Here is a 22,992-nt window from a genome sequence, read left to right as displayed (position 1 = left end):
TCCTATGCCATTTGACATCACAAGCGCTTGAACTTTAAAAATTAATTTAAAAAACTACTTATCGTATCGCAAAATTTTTTTCACCTGTGATGTTCATACTTGTTACTCTATCATATAAAAATAAAATTGAAAAATCGAAAACTTCCCTATTGGAAGTATGTATCTAGGACTAACGGTAGCTAAAATAAAGGTCTTGCAGGTTACAATGGAGCACCATATATGTATTGCGTTAAACATTTTAGGCAAATTTTGATAAAAGCGTTGTTCAACAATGAAGCTGAAAAACAATGAAAGGTAATTGAAATGTCTTCTACTTTTTACACGAAATTGGTTAAAAGCACGTTTTAGTAAAAAAATATTAGTAAAAATCCCTTTCCGATTACCTTTTAATATTTGGCGGTAAAATACTTTCCATGCTGAAATATCAGAGGTGTCCATGGATATTTAATTTTAATTTGTGTAAGCTATTTTTCGGGATCATATTAGTGGATTTAGGCAAAAATGTATATTAAAATTGGAAAACTAATAATAATTAATGGTTTATTAATTAATTTGATTACGAAATATTACATTGCCATCGGGTATGAGATTACATACAAAATTTCAAAAGAATCCAATCACAGGAAGCGGATGAAAATTGAATTGCAAGTTTCCACCCGAACAGGTACCAACGAAAATAAGTGAATAGAAACACGGTAATAATAATAACATGGTAAAATAGCAGTTAAGGTTAAGAGAAATTGACCAGAATATGTTTATTACTATTTGACACTAAGTTTTTTTTTAATGGTTACTGGTTTTTAATACATATATATAAGATTGAAGTGAGATTTTAACTGTGTAATGTGTCATCTTAGATAATTAAAAACTAAGCATATGTACCTATCTATCTATCTATCTATGTCTGAGTTACTTCTCCCGAACGCCAGTGAACTGGCCATCGAACCAGGTATCGATAAATTCATAATCTTCCCGTCTTTATGTTTGGCAATTTAACATGATCCTCCGATAATAATTAGTGCAGATATCAATTAAAACCTATTAATTACGATACTTACATTTCAACATAAAATCCCTACTTTTCGAAGGCTTTCCTCCGTTCAAATTATTATTCAGCGCTTCATCTCAACAGTCCGTAACAATGCTTTTATTAAAACTTGTAGCGTGAAGAAAATCGTTGAGAAGAAAGATCTGTTGCCATTTTGTTCTCGAATGTGAAGAGATAAAATTCTGGGTTTTGTTTTAAAGGCTTTTTCTGTAATCGAGGGATTTAAAATGTTTACTTTTTGCTTATTTTGCCGCAATCTGCCGCAAAAGTTTACTGATTTTTTTTATTTAATTATTCAAGCCTGATTGCTGAACACGTGTCACTTGACATAACTTTTATTTTCGAGGTAGACTGTGCAAAGCCGGACGACGCACAGTGGTTCAAAACGACAAAAAAGCGGAAAAAATTCAATAGCTTTGAATGTTCTCAAAAAATGTTTTGGAAAATTGTTGCATGGTAATATGTATCTTCATGCTTGCTGATCGTATTCACTGCGAAACCCCGATTTTACGTCCCTCGAATCTACGTTTTCCCCACATTTTACGTTTTTTATCATCAGGTCCCAATTTTTTCGTACACTAATAATATTAATTTAACCCGGATGAAAAGTTTGTTATTTATGAATTTCCCGCATTTTACGTTTTCCCTCGGCAGTTAAAAACAAGAGAAAAAATGTTTTTAAATTAAGAAAAGTGTTTCCCTCTCTGCATTTTTAAACATAATTCACTCTGTTGAAAGTTAATCCATGAAAACAGAAGATGAACAAGAAGAAGAGGAAACACAACGTGTCTCTTTTTTTCAATACTGCATTTAAAAGCTTAATAATAGTGAAAAACTATTTTCTTTATCATAAAGACCAGGAAAAAACTCTGCAAAGTGTTCCAATCCTGGAAGATGTTGTACTTACTTTGGATTCAATTACTCATTATTACTGATTCTATTTTCAACCTAATTCTATTTTCAACCTAAACGCCCGGATTCATTACTTAATGTGTTAGAATGATCTAAACTGGTGTGTACAAAAATGTTCTTTTCGTAAAATATCGCATTTTTATATTTTATAAGCGTCATCGTAGCAACCTTTATTACTATTTTTGTTTCCCTATCTGATTTTTGCTTTTTTATACATTTCTCGTATTTTACGTTTTCCTATATTTTATGTTTTTGGATTTGAATTGACGTTTTCCCACATTTTATGTATTTTATGTTTGATTCAGGTCACTGAGAAACGTGAAATCGGGGTTTTTCTGTAGTTCTAATTCATTTCTGTTTGAAGTGAAAATTATAAATTAAATCGATCGTATGCCACACGCAAGGGTTATTTGTTACAAATGATACCCTCGAACAATATTTTCTGGCAATGTTGACAAACTGAGAACAGCTTTATACTACAGTGGTGGACAAAATTATAGACTCATTTTTTTTTCTTTTGTTTCAATTACAACATGACTCAGTTTAAATTATTTTCATTGAAGTCAAGATGAATAGTTGAAGAAATAGTTCTAAAAATTAGTACACCTTATCAATTAAATTAAAAAATTCATAAAATTAGAAAATTTGCAAATTTAATATTTTATCATTATGTGAAACCTGGACAAAAATATAAACTCAGAGGTAAAAAAATCCTGGATTACGAGAAAGTTTCGTTCGAAAATGTTAATTTAACGCCATAGAATGAATAAATGTTGCCATCAGTGATTGTTAAAAGTTTTGTTTTTGGAAATTAATGAGAAACATATAAATGCACCACTGTACAAAATTATAAACTCACTTTTTTTTTCTTTTTTTCAATCATAATTTAACTCAGTTAAAAAACTTTTTGTTCCAGTAAAGATAAATAACTGACTAAAAAGTCCTAAATTCAGTATAACTCATAAACTTTATAAAATAAATGATTTAATTAAAAAAATCTCAACTTTAATATCTTTATAATACATGAAACCTAGACAAAAGTATCAATTTAAAAGTAAGAAACTCTGAAGTTTGGTAGAATTTTATTCAAATACTTAATCATTTAATATCAAAAAATGAACCGATACTGAATTACAAAGTTACAAACTTACAATACTGCATAAACACAATTATAAGCTGACAAAATTTAAATTTTTTTTTTTTGAGTTTAATTAAGTTACATTTGCAATTACTTAAGTAAAACAAAAGCATAGATTTAGGAAAATGTAATTTTGCTATTAACATGGATAAATTGAAAAAAAAAAAAAAAAAAAAATCAATATTTGAAATGTTTTCAAAACTAACGCTGCATTAAATCTAGCCATTAATGTAAACTACAAACTTTTAAAAACGAGTTGGGCCCCCAGTTTTCTGAATTACCTCGAATATGCGAATGGGCATGTAGATTTCACAAGAGTTTCCAACAGCTGCAGTGGCGTATTGTTCCATTCTGAAAATATTGCCCTTTTTAATTCCTCTGGTACTGGTACCGATCATGATAAACTTTGCGAACCGTGGTCCCCCAAAGATTTTCAATCGGATTAAGAACCGGACTACGAGCTGGCCATTTGATAACTTTGATACCCCAGCGCTTGAACCATTCTTTTGTACTTTTCGCTGTGTGTACACTCTCGTTATCTTGCTAAAGTAACCAGTTACCTCCAGGAATCAGATGAGCAAAAGGTAAGAGATGATCTTCCAGTATTAATTGGTAATCTTCAGCGTTCTATCTTCCATTAAGAAATGCCAATCCCGCTTTACCATACTGAGAGAGTTATTTATCTTTAATGGGACAAACATTTTTTTAACTGAATTAAATTATGGTTGAAAAAATGAAAAAAAAAAAAAAAGAGTTTATAATTTTGTCCAGCGATGCATTTATATGTTTCTCATAAATTTCCAAAAACAAAACTTTTAGCAACCACTGATGGCAACATTTATTCATTCTATGGCGTTAAATTAACATTTTCGAACGAAACTTTCTCGTAATCCTGGATTTTTTACCTTTGAGTTTATACTTTTGTCCAGGTTTCACGTAATGATAAAATATTATATTTGCAAATTTGTAATTTTATGAATCTTTTAATTTAATTGATAAGATGTACAAATTTTAGAACTATTTCTTCAACTATTCATCTTTACTTCAATGAAAATAATTTTAACTGAGTCATGTTGTAATTGAAACAAAATAATAAAAAAAATGAGTCTATAATTTTGTCCACCACTGTAGAATGATTTCGAAAAAGAAATCAGAAATTTCAAACAATTATTGATTTTCTAATTTCATTGTTTTATGAACAGAATGGTTATTTAGCTTTTTACGTAGAATTTTGTATGAGTTTTAAAAAAAATTTTCTCATATGTATCTTTTTTAAAGGCAACGGTTCCGACAATTGTTATTTTCAGGTTACTACTGTATTGCATGTAGAATAATGCGCCGCATTAAGCCATAACAACGCAAATCTGTTTTTAAAAAAATCCTCTATATTTATTGATAAATGTTTCAAAAGCCCCAACTTTCGGAAACAGTAAACAAACGTTTTTAGGCTCTCCTAAAAAGTAGTGAAACTGTGACATACGTTAGTCTGGAGCATGTCAAATTTGATGACTAATTTCTTTGATAAAAAAGCAATTTATCCCCGTCATACCGTTGCGAGTTATTTTCTAACTTACTATATTGGTATTCGTAAATAGCGAAGATCAAACAAAAACAACTGCCACGACTGCAGTCGCAGGTGGTCGCAGCTAAAATGTTGTTGTTCATTTACAGGAAGGATTAAACTATTTATATATGTAAATTTTAGCCCGCCGATGAAAGTGTATTCCACAATACTTTTCATTATATTTTTAAGAAAATAATTGTTTTTTATTTCAGGTAGTTTTCAATTTTGATGAATTTTTAATTTTTAACTACGATGTAATATGCATCCTATGAGTGCGAAAAACCAATCAGAAATGACTTTTATTAAATTTTAGTCCTCCTTATTGAACGAAGGAATTAAAACTGAAATATAAGTCGTACGTCCGAAAAAAGTAAAAACATAATTGTTCAACAATCTCGGCTTTTTTTTTTTTTTGTAAAAACAATTTTTTTTTTCAAAAAACTCTTATGGAGTAAGTTACTACAACTCAAGGGCTAAGTAATTAAGGCATGAAATATTTTTTATCTTAAAACTTAAAAATGGCTATTTTTTCCGCCCTTGAACCACTGTGCGACGCAGCCATTGAGAAGGAATACTAGTTCCTTCTCAATGGACGCAGCTAGTAAGATTCAAGAAAAATTGAAAAGCAACAACATTTAAATTTAATACCTGTGTTTTTTCTTACATTAAAATTACCGTGAATGGGATGAAGCAGTAAGTGACAATTTGAACTAATATTGTACTATGGTACTATACAATAACATTCTTTTATTGTATAAAAGAAAAAGTTGGTTATCTTAACTAATTTAAAGTTTTTCTGCGGAAGTGCCTATTGCGAGGGAGTATTGACCAAGCGATGCTAAAAAAAGCGCCTTATCTTAGTAAAAGCAAGCGATGACAAAGATCATGTGATCTTCGCGAACAAACAGAGCGGGCCAGCTTCCTGACTGATAACACCAGACTACGATTTGAACATTTAGCCACTCAAACAGCATCTAAGTTGATACGTATCCGGCAAACAGCCGTGCACTGCTCAACGAGTTTCGAAACCTTTTTAATTCAACAAATCTTATTTGGTAGTTAATTTTGGATTTTGTGTCGTTGATAGATTTGCGGAATACAACTGTCGATAGACGGATAAATGTAAACGTAGCTTTTTTGGCTCAACTTTTAAGAGTGATTGCGTAGGCCTTTAGCCTTTGAATAATAGTGCATTTATGCATGTGTGGGTATGTATTTTATTCTTTTTTTCCTTCTAAATGCGGGGAAAATACTATATTCGAGAAAATATTTTAACTCGAATCTCGGTCTAAATTTCTCCTTCAATCGCCCCTGGATGAGTGTTGAGTGTTTTTTTTTTTTTTTCGATCCTTCCTTATGTACCGACGAAAATATGGAAAACGGAAATATTCATTTTGACCATTAACAAGACTTAATTATTGCGAGTTTTCTCGCCACCTCTGTAAGTACACTGAAAAAAAAAAACATAAATAAATCGCAAACCTTTTTGTACGCAACGAATATGTTTCTGAAATACACATATTCCTCCCGTCAATTGCACTTTTCTGATCTAAGCAAAAAGTCTTTTCTTTTCTCCAGAAAAATAAAATGAAGTCTTGTTTGTGACAAGTAAAACTCTCCAAGGCTATTAAGAGAATTTTTGTCCTTCGCATGAATTAACTGAACGGTAGTTTTTAAATCTTGCGTATAATATAACGCAAATTATAATATAACGCAATATAATATATATATATAATGCAATATAATATATATATATAATATATAATATATATATATAATATATAATATATATAATAATATATATATATGCGTTATATTATATAATATAATATAATATAACGCAAATTGCGTATAATATAACGCTAATTTATCGTTATGAGATTAAAGCTGAAGATTTATAAAAGATTTTACTTACTTTAAAGTACGAAGCGTAATTTCTTGACACTTGCATGGATGGCGTGGAACAAATGCGAAATAAAAGTTTCACCAAAACAACACAGCCGAACGATCACGTAAACCCAAACAACTGTCGAATGAACACCATGAAAATTCGTTGCGGCACATAACTTAAGTAGGTATAGTTTACTTTTTTCTTGGATACTTCTCTCCTTTTTCCACTGGATGGGCTATTTTTATTGGCAGAATTTAATTCTGTCACCAGAATGACTTTCTGGTGTTTAATACCTGCAAAAGACTATCGACGGATAAATTAAGTCCCATTGCAACTATATTACTTTTAAGTGATTAAGTAATTTTAATCTCGTTAAACCTATTTTACTCGGTGTCTTTTTTTTTTTTTTTTTTTTTGTTATTAACTATTAAGATTTGAATAATATTTATACATTACATGTTACAGTTTTTTTTAAAGTGCAAGTGTGTTAGTATTTTTCTTATTGGTTTCTGAGTTAAAGAACGTAAGAAACCAAAAATAAGTCTGATTGCGCATGCTGTTGTTATGTGTCAATCCCTGCTTACCATTAGTTATTTATTAAATTATGTTTGGTTGAGCATTTATGCATCAAAAATGAAGAATTAAATTTTTCAGTAGGCAAAAGGTCATTTGATACTTCATCTTTAAGGTTGAGCGTTTTCATTCTCTTGTAAACAGTGTAACAAAATTATAAAAAAATATTTATGTATAAATTTTAAAAAAAGACTCTCGCAATTAAGAACGTAGTATTTCAGTATTTTTTAAATGCTCATTTGTCTTAAAATATTCTCATTGGCATTGAAATTCTCAGACTTTAAATTAGTAAAGTTTGAATGAATTTCTGTAAAAAATTGACTTAAATAGATATATTTAAAAGTCTAAAATTTTTCGTTTTACGAGCCTAAAATTTTATTAATAGCAAAGGAAACTGGAGGACTTAATATAAAAATGAATCTTGTATTTTTACGCGATTATTAAATATTTGAGTGCAGTGTTTTACCACTTGATTACTTAAATTTAAAAAAAAATATTGCGTATATCTCAAGCATCAATTTTACATTTTCTGTTACACAAGAGACATGATTTTAATCTAAGTGAAATTATACCCTTAAATAAAACTTGAGATTGATAATTTTTTTATAAACTCAAATCTCCAAGACAAGTTCGAAGAATTAAACAATCAGAGGTTAAATGTTTTTCAAGAAGTGTTTGTAGACATAGTAGTGCTGTTCTCTTATAATTTTCTTTGTAATCCTTGTCCTCAAATTTTATTTCAATGAACTAGCTGCGTCACCCGGCTTTGTACGGTTTACCTCGAAAATAAAAGTTATGTTCAACAATCTGGCTTGAACAAAAACAAACAAAAAATGATAATGACAATAATTATAAGAATAATAGTAAAAATCAGTAAAGTTTCGCGGTAGATTACGGGAAAATAACCAGAAAGAAAACATTTAAAATCAAGAAAAGCCTCAAAACAAAAGCCAGAATTTTATTTGTTCATATTCGAGAAAATAATGGCAACAGATCTCTCTCTTTTCAATGATTTTCTTCATGCTACAAATTTCTAAGAAAGCATTGTTACGGAAAGTTGAGTTGAAGCACTGAATAATAATTTGAATGTGGGTAATCGAAAATTAGGGATTTTATGTCGAAATCCAAGTATCATAATTAATAGTGCAAAATTTATATCTCCACTAATTAGTATCGGAGGATTACGTTAAGTAGCCAAACGTAAAGCCGAGAAAATTACGACTCTATCGATACCAGGTTCGATGGTCAGTTTACTGGCGTTCGGGAGAAGTAACTTGGACAAAGATACATACAGTGACTCCCAAAAGTGCTCGTACACCTTGAAATTTTGTAATAAAACCAAAATAACGCAAAACTGAATTCGAATACGAAGTCCAATTTTTTTTCACACCATTCCTATGCCATTCTGAATAAAACTCAGTAGTTTTTTTCAGAATATTGCCAGATTTTATTTTCGAAATTTGTCAAAAAACGAAGAGACAGAAAAAAAGTCATCGTACACTGAAATAGCGTCGAATAAATTCATAAATAAAATTATCATATGTGGTTTTTTTTATTATTTTTGCATTGTAATGATACTATAAAGTCATTTGCCTTTAATTTTGTGTGTATTTATTCCCTAATATTCTGCTTTGTTTTAAAATGGCAGATATGCGTAGAAAACAACAAACACGATTCGAAATTTGATTTTTTCCCTCACAGTAGCCGTAAATTGGTTTGAAATGTCTCTGAATTGGTTAATTTATACCATTCTATAGTGAAGGGCTTGATAAAATGCTTTAACGACAAGAATCGGATCGAAAACAAGGTAAGAAAAGGTCAATTGGCAAAGTTAACAAAGCGTGATCGCAGGTTTACAATGAAAAAAAAAAATGAAAAACATACATTTCAGAACTGAAAAAGTTTCTGCAGAATTGAATGAAACATTTTACGTTTAATTTTTACCTAAAAATGTTCGCCAAGTTCTCGGATTAGCTGAATTAAATGGGACCTCTTCCCGCAGAAATTTTCTTGCTCGTGCAAAAAACAGTAAGCTTACACTTTCCGTCGTAAAATCAATGATAAATAAGCTCAAAACGTTTTGAAACAACGTCTTACTTATAGATGAAAATAAATTCAACATTTTGGGTTAAATTGTTGTATAATTGTAAATGGAAAGAAAAAAGGAGGAATTTAATCTTAAGAACTTAGTTGGATCGGTAAATCAGGACGGTGAAGGTGTTCTTGTGTGAGGGTGCATCTCATCATCAGGACTTGGAAATTTGAAATTTTTTGATGAAATAATGAATTATGCGGTTCATTTAAATATTTTTAAAAGCAGTTTTAAACTATTACCCTAAAATTTGGTAATCGGAAACAACTTTGTTTTTTTATCAAGGAAACGATAAGAAGCACACGTTCGCGTTTGGTGCCTCAAAATTTGTCCTTAAGCTTAGAAATATCTCCTCAATCGCCAGATTTAAACTTAATGGAACATATTTGGAGATATCTGGTGGCTAGATTACGAAAATACACCATTGAAATGAAAAGCGAACTAAAAACAGTAAGACTCGTAGTGCGGCTGAACACTTATTCAGAAATTGCACAAAAAAAAGAAAGAAAGAACAATGAAATCTATTCCCACAGAATATTAAAAACTGTTGTTGTTACTGCATGATATTCTACTAAATAATAACTTTGAAAAAATGTCAAAAAATTAGTAAATAATCTAACTTTTTACTAAGTGTACGAAGACTTTAGTGAGATAAAATTTCCGGCACTTTTTGGTTTTTGATTTTTAAAAAATTAAGTTTTAAAGTTTTGCTAAAAATGTTCATGTAGTTTTGTCAAAAATAGATCATAGATCTTATAATAAGAAACCTATTTCGAAACTTCAATTCTAACCAATGGATAAGGGCCTATTTCATTGAAAATCGTAGGTGTATAAACACTTTTGGGAGTCAATGTAGGTACATACGCTCAGTTTTTAACTATATCAGATTGAAAATTGACATGTGTTGTGCTGTTAATTACACTGATATTAGAATTTCACTAGCTACTCGTTGCGAATTATATACAGCTTACTGAATAAAGCTTAATTGGAAATGTTAACTATATTAATTTCAGTTAGCTCCTTCAATACTAACTATGAAATCGATTTGACATTTGCAGTTTAAAATCGTACATGGTGTTTCATAGAAAGTGTTAAAAAAAAAAAAAAAAACTTTTCCATTATCATTATTTAAACAGCTTTGTTGCTGTGCTGTTAGATGTGAAAGAATTGATTAAAACTAAAAGTACACAGCATTACAAGGAAGATTAGAAAATAAAATCACAGAAAAAGGATTCTGAAATATTCGAAAACGTTTTTGAAAATTACAGAGAGGATTCCGTAATACTTTTAAACGTTTTTGAAAATTTTGTGAACCGTAGCTGCACAATGTATTCCGAAACGTTCGTGAAAGTTACACGAATTGCGGTCTTAAACACTCAGGAATGGGTTCGAAAACTGCAGAAAGAGAATCTCGAAATATTCAGAAACGTTTTTGAAAATTTCATGAACCGTAACTCCCCATATATTCAGAAACGTTTCCGGATTTTTTTACAGTGTATGCATACCAGTATGTATGAACATATTTATGTATCTGTACGAACGTATCTTGCACGACTCAAAAACGGTATGGCGTAGAAGATTGACGTTTTGCACGTACACTCTGAGTAGGATCTAGTTGTGCAACTCCCGTTTTAGTTGCATTCCGATATTTCAAATGATGCCTTTACACGTTTTGTGCGGCGCGGCAAATCGATGTTAATTTCTACGCAGATTGACGTAAAATGTCATAAATTGACGACCTTTTTCGTGAAATATCGCCAATCCTTTTGTCGTCATTTTGACGGCTTATTGGCAAGGTGGCACCTTTGAACATATGTCCTTTTCATTTTCAGTTTAGCGTTTTATGCGATCAATAGTTAGCGAGATCTTCAGAGAGTCAATGTTAAACTTGTCGATATTTGTATATAAACTTTCATGAATAGTCTTTCAAAGAATTTAAAATGTGTTTTTGATGACGCTAAAGCATTGGTTTCCAAGGAGCGAATCGCCGACCTTCGGCGTCCCTTATCCCCGAGAGGAAAAGTTGATTCTTCCTACGGATTCTTCCTATTTTCGCTCGGGCGCGCGCGCCCGAGCGAAATGGACGTCGTGAGTGGCCACGCCGGAATCACTTGACTTTGATTTCAGCGTCACGCCGAGTAGCGACGCCAAAGCTCGGTGATTTCGCTTCTAGGAAACCAGGGCCTAAGGTGCTATTGGCCACTACTGGTAAACATACCAGTAGTGGCCAATGCTTCAGTATCGCTACTTCAAGGTTTATATGAAAAAGTAGGATTCCAGTTTTCCCCATGTATTTAAACGTGTAGGAGGTAATACCTCCTCCAGGTTTGATGCGTTTTTGAATCCATTGGGAGAATTGGAATCCTATTTTTTCATAAAATAAACCTTGAAATGGCCACAACTGAAGCACTGACCACTACTGATGTGTTTACCTTATTTCGTTTTATTTTTATTTTTCCATGTGTTCTACGGCCGTTTCAATATCAGATCTCGGCAAATCCCTCCCCTCTCCCCCAAAAAAGACACATCACATTTTTCTTACATTTGAAAATGCCGTTCTCCATGTTTACCATACTAAATACTCTGCGTATGTCTGCTAAAGGCTGAGGAGGCCTCTTACGCAGCCTCATTGGGAAAAAAAAAGGGGGGGGGGCACGCTCGGCAGAAGTGATAACTTTCATAGGATTAAATTATTATCATTTTTTAATCCTATAAAAGTAACAATTGGCTTATGGTAGCTATAATAAACAACGAAATTTTTTGCATGGTATGATATCTAAAAATCTTGCAAAGACTGCATCAAGTACAATTTCGTCACTTGTAGTGGCTTCTCCTGGCTTATTAATCATTTGTAATTGTAATTTGGATTGTAGAAACGATAGTAAATTTTAGCTCGATCAGAAGCAAAATTAACATTAAAATATCCTGTTAAAATTGAAGGAATTGTATAATAATCTTCATTAACTAAAGCGGAAACTTCTTGTGTATAATTTAAAAGCTGTTTATGAATAAATTGAACAATACTTGAAACACTTTGGTTTGGAGACATATATATGTTGGCAATAATAATTTGTTTCTGTGCTTCATTGAAATATTCCTCTATACACATTTCACCAATATCGTTTTGTGTAACCGTGTAGCCACTATTGATGTGTTTACATTATTTTGTTTTATTTTTATTCTTCCATGTATTCTATCGCCGTTTCAATATCAGATATCGGTAACCTCCTCCCCACCCCCCAAAAAAAAGGCACATCACATATTTCTTACAGGCTTCTTACGCAGCCTTATTGGATAAAAAAAAAGCTTGTAGCATTATCAACATGTAATCTTATATTTGGAGTGAAAATATTTATGCAATCAAGGTCATTCTGATAAACTGCTACGCTTCCTGCTCTTATATTTTGACGTTTTAATTACACAATACGTTTAAAAGATGGAATAATTTTAGTATCATCATTTTTGCCCCCCCCCCCCCACACACACACACACAAAGAAAAGGAAAAAAACTGACTTTTCCACGAGTGATTGTTTTAAAGTTCAAGTCAGTTTAGATTTTATTCTATGATGCACAAATTAAAGTTTGTTTATTATTTTTTGTTTTCTCGGCTGTCCCCAACCCCCGCGTTGCGGAGTCTGCGAGAATGAAGAACGTGTAAAATATGTACACCTTATCACAGTTCAAAACCCCAAATGAAGCGAAATATTTTTAGTATTATAACTAATCGCAAAAATGTTTTTGTATTAAAAATAAATTTAAAGATTAAATGCTGTTTTGAATATATATTGTTTACAATGTGTTTGGTACTATATTGTATTATTAAACTCACCTTTCGTCAGGATATTGCGTTATGTTGCGACGATCATCCATCTTCTGCTAGTTTCATTACTTTTTCTAGTATCACTTAACGCTTAAAGCTGACCCAAAGAGTAAAGAAAGAAAATTTCAGCGACCATGCGCGCTTCGTATACGTGAACGAAATGAATGCCAGACGAGAGTTGCGCCGTAACGCGCGTTATATCAAAAATCGGTTTACTCTCCCATAAAAAGTTATCACTCAAAAAATAGCCTATATAGTCCATTCAATGAGTGCTCAAAATAGGGGTGTAGTGTGCATGGAATATGCGATAATTTTTTACTTCACAATACTGTTAGGGGTAGTTAGTGAGCAAACATACTAAAAGTCCCCGCCCCTAGGTTGTGAGCTAAAGGTGGGAGGGAGGGGGAAGAACGTTTTGGGTTTTTTGAGAAAATTTCGGAAACGGTGGAAAAAATGCGCTCAAAATAAAAATTCAAGCGAAATAAACTTTCTATGAAATTGTTTCTGCACATATTTGTCAAATTTCCAATAACTTTCTGGGTATATATTATGAAAAATCGATGATTTTCGGAAAAAATCTCCCTTTTGTTAAACATTTGCTCCTAGTGCCTCCCAGGATTTGTATTCATGAAAAGGCAATAACAGCTTTAAATTTCCTTCAATTTGATATGCTACTTTGTTATATTTTATTCAACCAATCAAAAGTTACAGAATTTCAAACACGCACTTTCTCAGCAAAACATGGAACACTTGCAAATCACAAATTTCAAACTAACTCGAAAGCATCGCCCACTTCCTCTTTCCTCAATGAATTCGATAATCCTGATGGACAATAAAGAAGTATTTGTGGATTACTACAACACAAATGATGTTTGAGGGGAGGGGGTTGTGAAATTGTGACTTTGTGGTGACAAGAGGACAAAGGGAAGAAAAGTGTAGTAAGTGTGATATCAAGCATTTTTTTTAATGCGAATATGTTGATAAAAATTAGTTATGAAAAGTACTTTGTGACAAATGGGGAGGAGGTCAAAAATGATGAAAAAAGTATAACATCCTTTTTTGGACGAAGATTTGCAGAACGACTTATACGCAGTATGAATTAGATCCATGCCCACGGCATTATTTAATGAAAGTGAACTGAGGAAGTGCAGAAAGTCAGCACTTCCTCAGTAAGAAATTTGTTAGAAGTAATTAATAAGTAAACATGCTGAACGTCGCCGACCCTAGGGGGGAGGGGAGGAGAGTTAAAGGTGAGAAGGGGGAGCCAAATTTTGTGGTTTTCGATTATATCTCGGAAACGGCAGGAAAAATGTGTTCCGAATAAAAGTGAAAGTTAACTAAATTTATTGTGAAATTGTTTTCATAAATATATGTCAAATTTCTAGCGGTTTTTTAGGTATGCGTTCTTGAAAACCAATACTTTTCGAAAAAATAAAATTATCTCGTTCTTTTTGTCTCAGAGGCGCTCAGGGGATCTTGTGCAGCAATCATGTGACAGGGACCCTGACAGTTTTCTGTTTCTTGAAAATCCACCGGCTGAACACTAGAGCTGCAAATTCAAACCTGATGCCAAAGAAATACGAAGACTATGCCCAATCACCGCGACACCCAGCTGACAAGCAACCAAAAACTATAAAGTTCTAGCATGTACTCAATTTCATTATTCTTATTGAAATGAATATATGGCGTTATAACATGATAGTGAACATTTTATTAATAGAAACAATGTAAATGTAGCTGACCAGCAGCACCTTTTTGTAATTATAGTTCTTATTACATTATTACTATTCATATTTTGAAAGTGTTTGTATGGAATATGGACTGACAGTAATTAGAAAATGAAAATATCATCTTTAAAATGACATCTTGGTTTTATTTTGAGGAGGAAGGGTCAGGTCACCAATAGTGGAAAAGTTGTTCTAAGAAATTTTTAGTGTATTGATGTCATCGTCGTCCCTTTCGTCCTGGATAAATATTTTGATTCTGTTGTTGCAACTGCCTTTTCAATGCAAGCTTGCGACAGACTCCGACAGGAGCAAGATCCGATTCCGAGAGTTTCAGCACGACTTGGTCATTCCTCCTTTCCCAAACCCCCGATCCGGCACTTCACCATTTGGTTCCTAGATACAGGTGTACCTAGGGTACGGCAGAGGTAGAGATTAGTCTTGATGTTTGCAGCTATTTTGATAAATGATCTATAGGGAACTTTCTGCGGCTAAAGCACCATACCATGAGATATACATATGACCACTGCAGTTTCGATGGATTCAGCGGAAGAAGAACTATTGATATATACCTTAGATACACATGTTGTGTGATTTCAGATTTCTGTTACATTTTGACGGCAGTATATTGTGATCAGTTAGGGATTTGGCTATCAAGAGAACAACCTGGAGGACTTCCTCTCAAATGATAGCTACCGAAGAATATTGCCATCTGATGATGGCCGTCTTCGCAATATCAAAGTTAACAACACCTTTCAACTAAAGCTCGGAGCGTATGTGTCTCGTTTTCCAACAGCTTCATCATTAGCGGATTTGTCAGCTGACTGTTATTATGAAAGTTGGACAGAAACCTTCTCGTTTGACCGTCGTTTCAACTTTCTAACTAACATTGATGTCCATATGGTTTATACAGTAGTGTCTTTTTTCCAAACAGTTTTGCAGACTAAGTATCCTCAGTAACAACAAATTCAAATTAAATTAAATCAATGTCATTATCAATTTCTTTAAACAGTCTGTATTGTGCTGACTTTCTGCACATCCTCAGTCCACCAATTCATGCTGCGTATATGTAATTTTGCAAATCTTCGTCCGATTCCTTGGTAAAAGGCTGTCCATAAATGTTGAAATGTGTAGAAACAGTTTCATAGGAAGTTTGTTTCGCTTGAATTTTTATTTTAAACGCATTTTTTTTTTTTTTTTTTCACCGTTTTCGACATTTTCTCGAAAAAAAAAAACAAAATTTTCTTCCCACTCCGCCCACTTTTAGCTCACCCCTAGGGGCGTTGACTTTTAGTATGTTTACTTACTAACTACCCCTAACAATATTCTGAAGTCAAAAATTATCGCATATTCCATGCACGCTATGTTGTGTTTATTGACTGGTCTAATAACCTTCCTTGATAAATGGACTATTCAACAGAAAAAGAATATTTCAATTCGAAGCAGTAGTTCCCGAGATTAGCGCGTTCAAACAAACAAACTTTACTGCTTTATATTGTTAGTATAGGTAAGATTATGTTTAATTATGTGAACGGAGTCAAAACTTAAAAACACCCTTCAATTAAGGTTTTGCAGCAGCAAGGGGCGTTTCCGAAAAATTGATTTTTTGACCATAGGTCTATTTTTCGTCATTAGCTGGCAGGGTAAGCTTCAATATGAGGGAGAAATTTCTTCAAGATAGAAGAAAGATCTCGCATACCGACAGAAAAATAATCCACAGAAATAACATCTAAGATAAGATATTGAAGAGAAATGTTTTTATTTTTGAAAATTTATAAATTTTTTTTTTTTTTTTTGCTATAGTACTCTGCTTGAACTGTTATGGCTTAGATGGCAACACGTGTTTATTATTATATTTAGCCGCACGATCAAACACAAAATCAGTTAAACTATGTTCGTTTTTTAAGCGTAACTTTTCGAATGTAGTAAAAATATAACTGGCTATTAGTTTTTTCCGAACGAGAAAAAAAAATAATAATAATTTACCCATCGAGTTGTTTGTAATTTTAATGTTTTGCTTCGAATTCTAATAAATATTCATAGGTTAACTAAATGAAAAGCGTAATTTCAATTTGGGGTAGTAATTATTTTATTTGTACAAAGGGTCAAAAACTGTCATCAGAAGACTCTACATTTCAGTACACGATTTTTTTTCTAAGCAAAAATTATTCTACTGTAGTCTGAAATCTTGAACCTGATACTCATATTTTCGCTTACATTATGCTTTAGTTTTATCAGAGCCCTAAGTTTCAAAAATAGAAGAGAAAAAAAAAATCCTTACAATTAAGAAACAATTGCTACAGGTTGCATCAAGTTTTCGTAACAGCAAGGAGCATTCTAATCTCATTTATTTTATTGCCTGACTTCTGTTATTTATTGTATTTTAAGTGGTCATGTAATGCGTGATTACTCTGAATTTTCGATACAGTTAGTCCGGGCTGGGCCCGAACACTTATTTTTTGGGTTACCAGTCGAACGCTCTGCCGATCGAGCCATTCGGCTCTGTCAGCCACAGCGCAAGTTAAACTTATTAAAATAACCGAAAACCTCAGTCCGGTGCTTTAAAACAGGTTTTTTCAACAAAAAAGAGACAGAAAAATTTTTTAGAGCGTGGGTGTATTTTTCGTCATTAGCCTGCACGATAAGATTTAAAATGAGGGGTAAATCAAAGAAATCGATCAAGAAATAAGGAAGATCTCGTGTAGGAACAAAAAACAGGCTTCAGAAATTATATATAAGGATTGTTGGTTAACTTATAAGAAAAGCATGACAACGATACGTATATATATTTTTTGTTTACAAATCATTTTTAGCAACTTCTAGAGTTTTCTTCGAAAAGTGCCCCCGCGATCTGCCTCATATCTGACTCGAACCTACGCCCACTGGATCGCGATACGCTTCGCGACGTCCGCGTCTTCAGGTCGAGCCACCGTGGCTACGCATAGCCTGCGTTCCTTGCATTTTTTTTTATAATTAAATTACCCCTTTAAGCGCGTTATGTCACAAATCGGTTTACGATAACACAAGAAATTATCACTTCAAAAAGCATTCTGCATCCAGCCCCTGGCAATCTTGTAAATTTTGGCGCCTTGAATTCAAATTATATTTTTTGCAACCGTGAGTTGCGATAGGACCCCAGTCGTTGGGTTTCTTGTTTCTATAAATGGAATGGAATGGGAATGGAGCAGAAATATGCACCCGTCACAGTTAGACTGTATATTTTGTACATTAGGTAATTCCAGGTAAATCCATTTAAAAAAAATGCGTAATCGGAAAAGTAAAAGGAACATCAACGACGGTCAAGTGAGGGAAATAAGCAATTCGTGATTGCTCAAAAAATGTTTACCCGCCTTCTGTACGAAAGTAGGAAATATTACTTCCGATCAACGGGCATGAGTCCATATATGTGTAAAGAATATACTTTTTGCCTTTCATTGGAAAAAACGCCCATAAGGAATATGCGTTCATTAGAAGCGTTTCCCTACCTTATTATTCTTGCGACTGAGTTTTACGATAATATATCAGTTCCTAGCTAACCTAAATATTAAAATAAATGCTAAAACCATACTATTGAATTGTTTTAATTTTTAAAACAAATGATTTATAGATCATAAACGGTTGATTAGTATGATCTTGACGGTTGTTTTAATAAATCATAACCTTGCTTTTCTTTTTTTTTTTTTTTTTTTTTTGAGCAATCACGATTGCTTTTTGCTTTCATTTGACTGTTTTGATGTGCTATCATTTTATTTTCCCGCCAGCACCCTCTGCAGCATCACCGTCGACCGGCTCCTCACGATGATGCTCCTATAGCGAGAACCCTCTCCAGGTTGCATCCATATGCTACACACACACGCATACATACACACTTATACACGCGCGCATATTTACACAAATACACACACGTGCATACATACACAACTACACACACGCACACACACAAACACATACACACATGCACAAAAACATACACACACGCATACATACAGACACCTACACATACACACACACATACACTTAATTACCCACACATTCATGCCTGCACACAGACACAAACACGTATGCCTACACACACATACACATACCCCGCCCCCGCGCACACAGACAGTCATACACACAACTACCAACACTCATGCCTGCACACAGACACAAACACACATGCATACACTCACATACACATACCCCCTACACACAAACACACGTACCCCCCCCCCCCCCCCCACACACACGCCTACATACACACCCACACACTCGTGATTGCGAAAAACATAATTTGAACTCAAGATGACAAAATTCAATTTTTTTTTTTTTTTTTTTTTTGTATTTTCTAAGAAAATTTTGAACAAACTTTATTTTGCATTTTTCCATGGGTTTAATTTTGTAATTTGTTTTAATTTTAAATAGTTGTTTGGCAACAATTGTATTTCTTTTTCTGAAGGACAACACATTAAAGGTTTGTTTTCTTTTTTTTTTTCTTCTGTAAAATTTTGTTGTCACGTCTGTGTCAGCGCTTCAGTGTGCTTTGTAAAAGTAAGATTTTTCACTTGCAGCTAGTTTCAGAATGTGATACAAAACTGATACTTCTGAACCACATCAATGGCTGTATTTAGTAAAATATTATTTCTAATTGTAAACCTAAAAAATAAAAAAATAATAATAATAATAAAACGGACCCAGGAAAGCTTTTTCTTTCTTGACTTTTTCCATTACTACAGTCAAACCTCCCTTAACGGACACTCCCAGCTAGCGAACACTCCCTGTTAGCAGACAGTTTCTGAATCCCCAGCCCCTCGAGATAGGCGTATAATGTGTTTCACTCCTCGTTAGTAGCGACCCTTTATACTAAGAGATGCGACACAGGCTGAAATAGCGTTTCTGCGCATACTTCCGAGTCGAAAAAACCGTCCAACTCGAATTGGCGAGGGCATCCGCGCCTGGAGCGTTATCGCTTGTTTGGCGCAGAGCAGCCAGTTTCACGCGGTCAAAAATGAATATTCCACGCTTAATTTTGCCGTTTATGTATCATATCGTGTTTTTTATTTATTTTCAAGGATTGATATATTTGGGACAAGTGGTATTTCACAATATTGCTCTTTAGTCCTTCGAAATAAATCTTCGGCTGGGCCGGATTTACCTATAAGCTAAACAAGCTATAGCTTAGCCCCCCCCCCCCGTTTTGTTGGGGCCCCTTACTCCCGACTCCCAATAAATTGCATGATTCGTTCCTTAAAAAATTGAAAAGTACTTGAAAAGCCAGTACCTAAGGCATTTAATTATAATAAACAAGCAATCTGCTCAATAAATTTAGTTAAGAGAGTAGTTAAATCTAAAACAGCTGAATTTTGAATTTTTTTGCCATACATTTTGCTTTGATACAGACTAATGAATGAATATATTTTAAACACTACGCAAATCAAATCTTGTTAAAGGTTTATAAAAAAATTTAATAATAATATTGAGGCAAACCTAACACGGCAGCGCTGCGTAGCCTTCACAATGTTGCGAGGTTATGTTTACGACCCCAACCATAGAACTTTTTATACACGTATTAAACACATTTAACATATTAAAAATTCATTAATATCAATATATGATATTTTAAATAAATTTCAGTGATGAATTAAGTTTCAACTACTTAAGTTTCAACTATTTTTTTTTTTTTTTTACTGGAGCATTTTGAATTCAAGCACATTAGCTTTTAATATCGTATGAGGAAGAAATCCGTAGAACTGAATTACAACGAAAATCGTTTCTTCGCTCAATTAAAATTTCATTCTGTAAAAGAATAATTGAGTGCATTATTTGTGCAAGTCATTTAAAAAAATTTCTATTTAAAAAAAAAAAACCCCGTCGAACTGAATTACAACGAAAATCGTTTCTTCGCTGAATTAAAATTAAATTCTGTAAAAGAATAATTGAGCGCATTATTTGTGCAAGTCATTTCAAAAAATTTCTACTTAAAAAAAAAAAATCTTTTTTTTTTTTAATAAATTTATTTTTATTTAGTAAAAAATTATTATTGGATTTTAATTGGTGATAAAACTAATTGTGGCAGTGATAATACTAAAAGTTTAAAATGCGCTGACGAAAACGTTTTGCTTCCATCGGGAATCGAACCGACGCCCTCTCTACCCCTAAGCGCGTCCCTTATCCACCATGCTACATAGCCTCGAAAACTGAGGAACTAAGTAATGTTCATATACGATACTGCAAGCATCGTGTTTCCAAAAATAAATATTGAAATTATCAGACATCATGATAATTTTAAAATAAACGTCGGATTTATATGTACTAATATAGCAGCAAACCCTGCGAAAACAGGAGGAAATAAAAAGAACTAAAATGTTTTTAGAATGTAGAAGCCAATTGATTCAAAAGTTCACGCTATCAGATTTAAAAAAAAAAGGTCAAACGTACACTTGCTAATGGTTTTAAAGCAACAACTTTATTATATAAATCACGTAAAAGAGAATCCTTCAATTATCCAGCTTTGTTTGTTTGTAAATACAAACTTTTTAACATTGAGTACAGTAACCTGATTGGCGCGTGTTTAAATCCCGAATGTCGCCAAAGCATGCTTCTTTCATGAATCGGAAAATCCAGCATTAAAACTAATATTACAGGAAAGAAAACACTATGAATTTCGAAAGAAAGTAAGTTAACACATTAAAGTATATCCTAAATGTATCGGTTTGCCATCAAAGTCGAAAATATCGCTTAGGTTACAAGAAACAAAACCTTGAACGTAAGCCTGGCAAAACAAAACAATTTTTCACAAATTCCTGGGAAAATTTTCTCCTTAGTGAAGGCAAGATATAGGTAACCAACACGTCAAGGAATGTAAAACCAAAAATTAAATTGCATAGTTTTCCGTATTTTAAAAGGAATCCACCTTTTTTCTTTAAGCGCGTGTTGCGCGCAATGCAAATCCTATGGACGGGAACTTGAGCGTTGGACGGTTTTTACCAGTGACCAATCAGCGCGCAGTACAACTGTGTCGCATCTCTCAGTATAAAGGGTCGCTACTCGTTAGCGGACAGTAAATCAGCAGAGTTTTGTTTTATTTTTTTGTGTCTGGTAAGATTTTGCTCAGCACTGCTTTTGTGGCAAGTACGTTTTCTATTGTGTTTGAGTGGTTTTGTTCAGCTAGAGGAAACAATGTACAAATGCCTTCCTTTATTTTATTTTATTTTCTCGGGAGATTCAGCGGATTATTTTCATATATTGTAAGTACACTTATATAAGCAGCACTCATTAATTTAATTTAGAATCATACACTGTATGTGTAGGTTCAAAATACAAAATTAAAATGTCATTGTAAATTCAGACTCCCCAATAGCGAACACTCCCCGTTAACGGACAAAAACTTTGGGCCCCGACGGTGTCCGCTGTAGGGAGGTTTGACTGTACTACTAGTGTAAAATGAGGTTTTTTTTTTTTTAATCCCCAGTTTCTAAAATTTTGAATGAGTTACAAAATCTTTACTAATAATTAAGCTGAAAGCCTGTGTCTCTAGATCTCTGTCCGGATGTCTGTTACTCGCATAGCACTAAGACCGTCTGCCGATTTTCGTGAAATTTGGCACAAAATTGGTTCGTAGTATAGCAGGGAGCACCTCGAAGCGATCTTTCGAAAATTCGATTTCGTTCTTTTTCTATTCCAATTTTGAAAACATTTTACCGAGGAAATTATCATAACGTGGACGATCAAATCACCATAACTTGGGCGAGCAAATAGCCTTAACGTGGGCGATCAAATTAAGATAATATGGGCGAGCAAATTACCATAACAAGGACGAGTGAATTACCATAACAAGGGCAAGCAAATTAATATAGCAAATTGGCGAGAAATTCAACATCCATTATTTGTAAATATATAGGCGAACCAAATGAAATGTTTCATTTTCTACTACGGGCAAAGCCGTGAGGGTACCACTAGTTTTAAATAAATCTGATAATGAGACTGAAGATTCTGTTTCAAAATTTTGCCTTTTCCTGTAAAAATAATTGAGATTTCTGATACAAAATTGTTAGTTTCATTCATCGAATAGATATTTGGTTTTCCAACCCTGCATTATGCGAGCAAGTTTTTTTTTTTTTTTTTTTCCTGGCAGTTAATTTCTGATCGGGGAGTTCTTTCAATCAATTGCAAATAAATTGTTCAATCAAAAAACCTCGAGATAAAATGTATGTTATAATTTTGCTATGAATCACTTGTTTGAACTTAATT

The 22,992-nt window shown here is 33.1% G+C and overlaps 1 protein-coding gene across 1 annotated transcript in view; it reads left to right on the top strand.

Moving 5' to 3' along the window:
* Window positions 1-22,992, top strand: part of LOC129229773 (serine/threonine-protein phosphatase 6 regulatory ankyrin repeat subunit B-like) — a 67,295-nt gene that overhangs the window by 31,584 nt on the left and 12,719 nt on the right. The gene's annotated exons all lie outside the window — the stretch shown is intronic.

This window comes from Uloborus diversus, chromosome 9 (assembly GCF_026930045.1).
Source record: "Uloborus diversus isolate 005 chromosome 9, Udiv.v.3.1, whole genome shotgun sequence".
In the NCBI taxonomy this organism is placed as follows: domain Eukaryota; kingdom Metazoa; phylum Arthropoda; class Arachnida; order Araneae; family Uloboridae; genus Uloborus; species Uloborus diversus.
The sequence above is the reverse complement of the archived record's forward strand: the minus strand, read 5'-3'. Positions and strand labels throughout refer to the sequence as shown.